Consider the following 5,589-nt stretch of genomic DNA (forward strand, 5'->3'; position numbering starts at 1 on the left):
GACCTATCCGTAAACGACATAAAATTACTTCGATAAAACGCCGTTTATGACGGCATGATTTCCATTGTTTTAAAATGGGCTTTATGGTATGCAGCTTGCTGTTTCCTTCATTTTCCCTACAATCTTGACACTTGGCTCTTAGTTTGCTATGTACTGACTTCATGTAATCCCTAGGAGGCAAATTCAAATGTTTTATTTCCATGGTTCTGGTCTGTGCAGCACACAAGTCGGCTCTTTCATTGTTCCTAATGCCAACGTGACTGGGAACCCAGCAGAATTTTATAACATGTTTTTGTGCTGTCACCTTTACTATATTGTGTATGATGCTTCCTATCAGTGGCTCCGTGGCATTTTTGGAGTTTAATGCTGTTAGGACGCTCAGTGAATCTGTATAAATGATGCTGTTTTTGATGTTTTCATTTGTTATTTTCTGCACCGCAACACAAATGGCACAACACGCAGCGGTGAAAACTGTAGAACATGAGGGCAGTCGTAGTGTATTTTTATTTTTTCCTTGTATTACTGCGCTTTTTACATGGGCATGTGTTTTTGACCCATCAGTATAAAATGCAGTATAATTTCTGTATTTATCTTTTAGTGTTAGGTATTCTTGTATTATGTGGTGGTGTGGCGTACAGGTTTTCCTGAGGCGTGTTAGTGTGACGTCACACACTGTGGGGAGAGTGTACCATGGTGGTAGCGCTTCGTGTCTTGGGGCAATATTTTTAATTTCATTTAGCATGTTCAGAGCTTGGCATTTTTCTTCGAAGCGCAAGAGCAACGGCTTAATCGCGTGAGGCTTGTTGTTGAAGAGTATTCGGGATGAGCATTTCGTGACAATTGGGAACAGAGATGTTTGGGCTGAGAAAGGATTTTCAGGATGTATGTGCAAGTTAGTGCAGTTCTTCGATCTTCTAAGGGAGGTTCATTAGTTTCCACATACAGACTTGCTATTGGGGAAGTTCTGTAAGCACCAGAAGACAACCTTAAACCAAGATTGTGGACAGGATTCAGTCGTTTTATGTAGGACGGTCTTGCTGAGCCATATACTATACAACCATAGTCTAACTTAGAGCGAAACAGAGAACGATATCTATGTAACAGGCATGCCCTATGAGACCCCGAGAGTTTTCTTGACAGTAATTTCAGCACATTCAGGGCCTGGGAAGCTTTTTTCTTTAAGCTGTTTATATGTGGCCAGAAAGTGAGCTTTCTATCGAAAGTTATCCCTAGAAATTTATGCTCTTGTTTGACAGGTAATAGGGTTTGGTTTAGATATAGTGTGGGGTCATCCTGTAGGACTCGTCTCAAAAAGAACAGAACCGCTACTGTTTTCTGAGGGGAAATCTAAATCCGTTTCTATCTGCCCTGGTAGCCAGTTTATTTATTGTTATTTGTATCTGTCGCTCACAGGTAGGTATGCTGGAAGACGTGCATGCTATTTGGAGGTCGTCTACGTAAACTGAGTACATTATGGATTTTGGGATTACTTTTCCTATGCAGTTCATTTTGATGGGGAATAAGGTCGTGCTGAGGATGCACCCCTGGGGTACGCCAGTTTCTTGATTAAAAGTGTTGGAGAAGGTTGCGTCTAGTTGGACTCTGAATGTACGGTTGCTTAGGAAGTCGCTCAAACAGCCCAGCATCCTGCCGCGGATACCTAGGTCCGCTAGGTCACGGGGGATACCGAACCTCCACGTGGTATCGTAAGCCTTCTCCGGGTCGAAGAAGACCCCGATGCCGTGTTGGTTGTGGATGAACGCTTCCCGAACTGTGTTCTGAAAGCGAACGACGTGATCGGTTGTGGAACATGTCTTTTTAAAGCCGCACTGGTGTATATCTAAAGGTTGCTGGGGCTGAAGTATGAAGGTTAGTCTGATATTTAGAATGCTTTCGAATGATTTTGCTATACAGCTATTGAGTGCTATTGGCCTGTAACTGGTGGGACTATTTGGTGGTTTCCCAGGTTTTAGGAAGGGTACTACTATTGCTTCTTTCCGTGCTTGGGGGATTTCTCCACTCATCCATATTTTATTGAAAATTTTTAGGAGGGCCTCTATGGCAATCTCATGTAGGTGAGCAAGCATGGCATAATGTATATTGTCTGGGCCTGGTGCTGTCATTTTACCGGATGTTAGTACTGTGTTTAGTTCCTGTATTGTAATCAGCTGATTGTAGTCGTCACGTATGCATTGTCCAAAGGGAAGCTTTTAGTAAATTTCAGGTTCTTCTTCTTCTTCTTCTTTGCACCATAGGTGCCCCGCCAGAGACGGGTGGTTTCAACTTGAAGACTTGAAGACACAGGGATAACAAAAAGGGATACTTGAAGTTTTATATACAAATATTTACAGCGTATAGGGATACTTGAAGTTTAGACACTCGAGACATTAAGCAGCAAAAGGACAAACAACAAAAAGGGCGGAACTGGCTAATACTAGGGGAGGCCCCTACTCGGCGTTGCCGAAGATGCGTTGCATCTCACCTTAGCGCAGAACCTCGCTTCCGGCTCCGGGGTCCGGTTTTAAAGACATCAAGGCCCGGCCCACATTTGCAGCAACCAATCATGTTACACTCCTCACATGATTCGTTTACCGAGGGCATGGCCAGCCCTCCAGCTTCCGTAGGGCAAAACGCCCTTTCCATTGCACAATAAAAGTGAAAAACAAAGACAAATACCCTTTCGCGCCAGCACGTGCGCGAAACGGTACCGCGGGGCGGGTGGACACCCGTACTTTCCGGCGCGTTCGCGAGCGGCCGCGTTCCAAGAAAGGAGACGCTCCGCTTTGAGTGCCCCCAGCCGCGTTCCAATAACCCCCGCGAACGCTACCGATACCTTACACGCCCTTCCCAAGATTCTACAAAGGGCTCAAATGGCACTTTTAGAATTAGAAACAAAAGGGATCGGTGTCTGACACGAAACTACCCTTCGGGTGACATAACATAAACAAAACGTACACATTCAAATGCGTGTTTCACACCTGTAAAACCAGCGCATTCACCGAAGTCCAAGCTGTCGCGCTGCGACCAGTTGCACCAACAAAACCAAAAACAACAAAATGCACACGGGCACCAACACAACATCGCGCAAAATGCACACTTCAATACACACAGTGGCATGCCTGCCGTGCGCCGTAACACAGCGTCCAAGTTGGTGCGTTGCACCCAGTTCACCAGCATGCACACCCGCGTCCTGCTCGACACACACACCGACACTCGCAACTAGAGCGTTCAGTAGCACTCGCACGACGTCCGTAAGTGGCCACGTGAGCCTCCTTAGTCGCACCGAGCGTCCTTGTGTGCGTTCGAGCCACTACGCGTCTCAACACAATTAACGCCTAACTGCCACTCGGCTCATTAGGCTGGTGCCACAGCAGGGCAAGAATTCAAAAATGCTGCCCTCCAGGATCGAAAACAACGTCTTGATCCTCGATAAGTCCAAATCTTTGACCATGCGACGCCCTTAAGGGAACGCTCTCTCCGGCGCACCAGTACGAACAGCGTACTGCGTAAGGAACATTAGCCTTGTCCAGTCTAACTATAACATTGCGGCCGGCTTTGCTACATCTAATTTGACGTACCGCAGCCCGGAACGTACTGTTGCTCGCACCGACTTTCAATGCGAAAGCCACGCCCCTGCCTCCTGTTACTTCGCCTCGCTTGGAGCCATTTGCCCCGTTCCTGCACGGGCATGCAATGAAATTTACGCTCCCTGTATTATAGGCGCTTGCCGATTTCGTGGCATCATATAACTCTGAGGCTACCTGCGCTCTTTCGCAGCCACTTAATCCTAATTTGCCTTGTGGCAAGTCGCCACGAATTTCCCTGTCCTCAAATGAAAGGACTTTGCCATCAATAGTGCTACATGGCGCTTCATGCCACATGCCTGGCACAGTGTGCCGTTGCGGCAACGTTTGACCTCCTCCTATCCCTAGCTCGCCAGTCTGACGTCTGTCGTCGCTGGTCGTTTCACGCTGAACCGACTGCTCTTTTTCGCAGCCCGCTTGAGACCGCGTTTTTGGAATTAGAGCGATTTCCAACAATCCTGAACTCGCGTCCGCGTCCCTGGTGTCATTTGGGGTAGAGCTAACTTGCGCAGCTGGATCGTCGGAGTGCGCGTTCACCGCCTCTAACACCGCGACGCTGCGTTCCGTCAGGATACTTTCTTCACGAGAGATTCCAGTTTCGCGGAAAGCTGGCTCTCTTTTTACTTCTCTCTGGCTGTTTTCTTTTCCTGTGCTTGACAGGCATATGCCTTTGCCTTCCAGCACTGGCGACCTCTCTGCTCGGGACTAGGAGCAGTTCTCCCTGGCTAGTTGGCTAGCTCTCCTAGACTCCTTGATCTTAGAAATCTCGAGCTCTACCTGCTGGCGTCTGGCTTCTATAACCTTCAAGACATACTTTACATCCTGAGGTTCTTCCTCGCGAAGCAGCGCCTTTCCGCCATTTACTTTCGCAAGTTGAGCCTGAAGGTCCGCTAAACGCGCCTTCGCTAATTCAACCTGGTACTTCACATCAAGTGAGGGCCGGCTTGGATAACTCTCCATACCGCCTTCCGTACCCCCAGCTGTCCTACCGGCTCGAACACAGGGACGTGAACAATGCGACCAAGGAAACTCACGGTTTCGATGCGTCGATCCGCATTGCCAGCTCCTTGGCGTCGGAGTACACCGCCACTTTCCCCGGACGCTGCGATGAGCTGTCGCACGCCGCTGCTCCGCCGCCGGTGACCGTCAAGTTATCGACGCGCTGCTTTTCTGGACCATATGCAGTCCCGCGTCGCTTGACTACTGCCGTGGTCCTTGCATCCTTGCCGCTGTCTCTCTGCAGGTCCTTTCTCGAACGCTGCTGTACCGTCGCCTTTCTCCCTGCGTTCAATCTTCTTCCTGCGCCGTCTTCCGATGGCCGCAGGATCCTCGTCGACTGCGCCAGTAAATTTCCACAGGTTCTTCCGTCGTCCTCGCACCAGAGGTGCCCCGCCAGAGACGGGTGGTTTAACACGAAGACCGAAGCTTGATCTTGAAGCTTGACGCAGAGATAAGGCGAATGCTTGAAAATTTATATACAAATATTTACAGAATATACAAGTTAAATACAACGGCAAAGGACAAACAACAAAAAGGGTGGAACTGGCTAATACTAGGGGAGGCCCCTACTCGGCGTTGCCGAAGATGCGTTGCATCTCACCTTAGCGCAGAACCTCGCTTCCGGCTCCGGGGTCCGGTTTTAAAGACATCAAGGCCCGGCCCACATTTGCAGCAACCAATCATGTTACACTCCTCACATGATTCGTTTACCGAGGGCATAGCCAGCCCTCCAGCTTCCGTAGGGCAAAACGCCCTTTCCATTGCACAATAAAAGTGAAAAACAAAGACAAATACCCTTTCGCGCCAGCACGTGCGCGAAACGGTACCGCGGGGCGGGTGGACACCCGTACTTTCCGGCGCGTTCGCGAGCGGCCGCGTTCCAAGAAAGGAGACGCTCCGCTTTGAGTGCCCCCAGCCGCGTTCCAATAACCCCCGCGAACGCTACCGATACCTTACACTTTTCTTTTCTACTATTGTTTTGTGCTTTTGAAATGTTTGCGTTTAG

The 5,589-nt window shown here is 49.0% G+C and overlaps 1 long non-coding RNA gene across 1 annotated transcript; it reads right to left on the reverse strand.

The window, feature by feature from the left end:
• Window positions 1-2,314: 2,314 nt before the first annotated feature.
• LOC149369527 (uncharacterized) lies at window positions 2,315-5,223 on the reverse strand. Its single transcript, XR_016285399.1, has 2 exons — window positions 5,185-5,223; window positions 2,315-5,022 (listed from the first exon to the last, which is right to left on the reverse strand). It is a non-coding gene; the product is annotated as an uncharacterized LOC149369527 (long non-coding RNA).
• Window positions 5,224-5,589: the final 366 nt, after the last annotated feature.

The sequence above is a fragment of the Amblyomma mixtum genome, chromosome 1 (assembly GCF_055824585.1).
Source record: "Amblyomma mixtum isolate Tamu chromosome 1, ASM5582458v1, whole genome shotgun sequence".
In the NCBI taxonomy this organism is placed as follows: Eukaryota; Metazoa; Arthropoda; class Arachnida; order Ixodida; family Ixodidae; genus Amblyomma; species Amblyomma mixtum.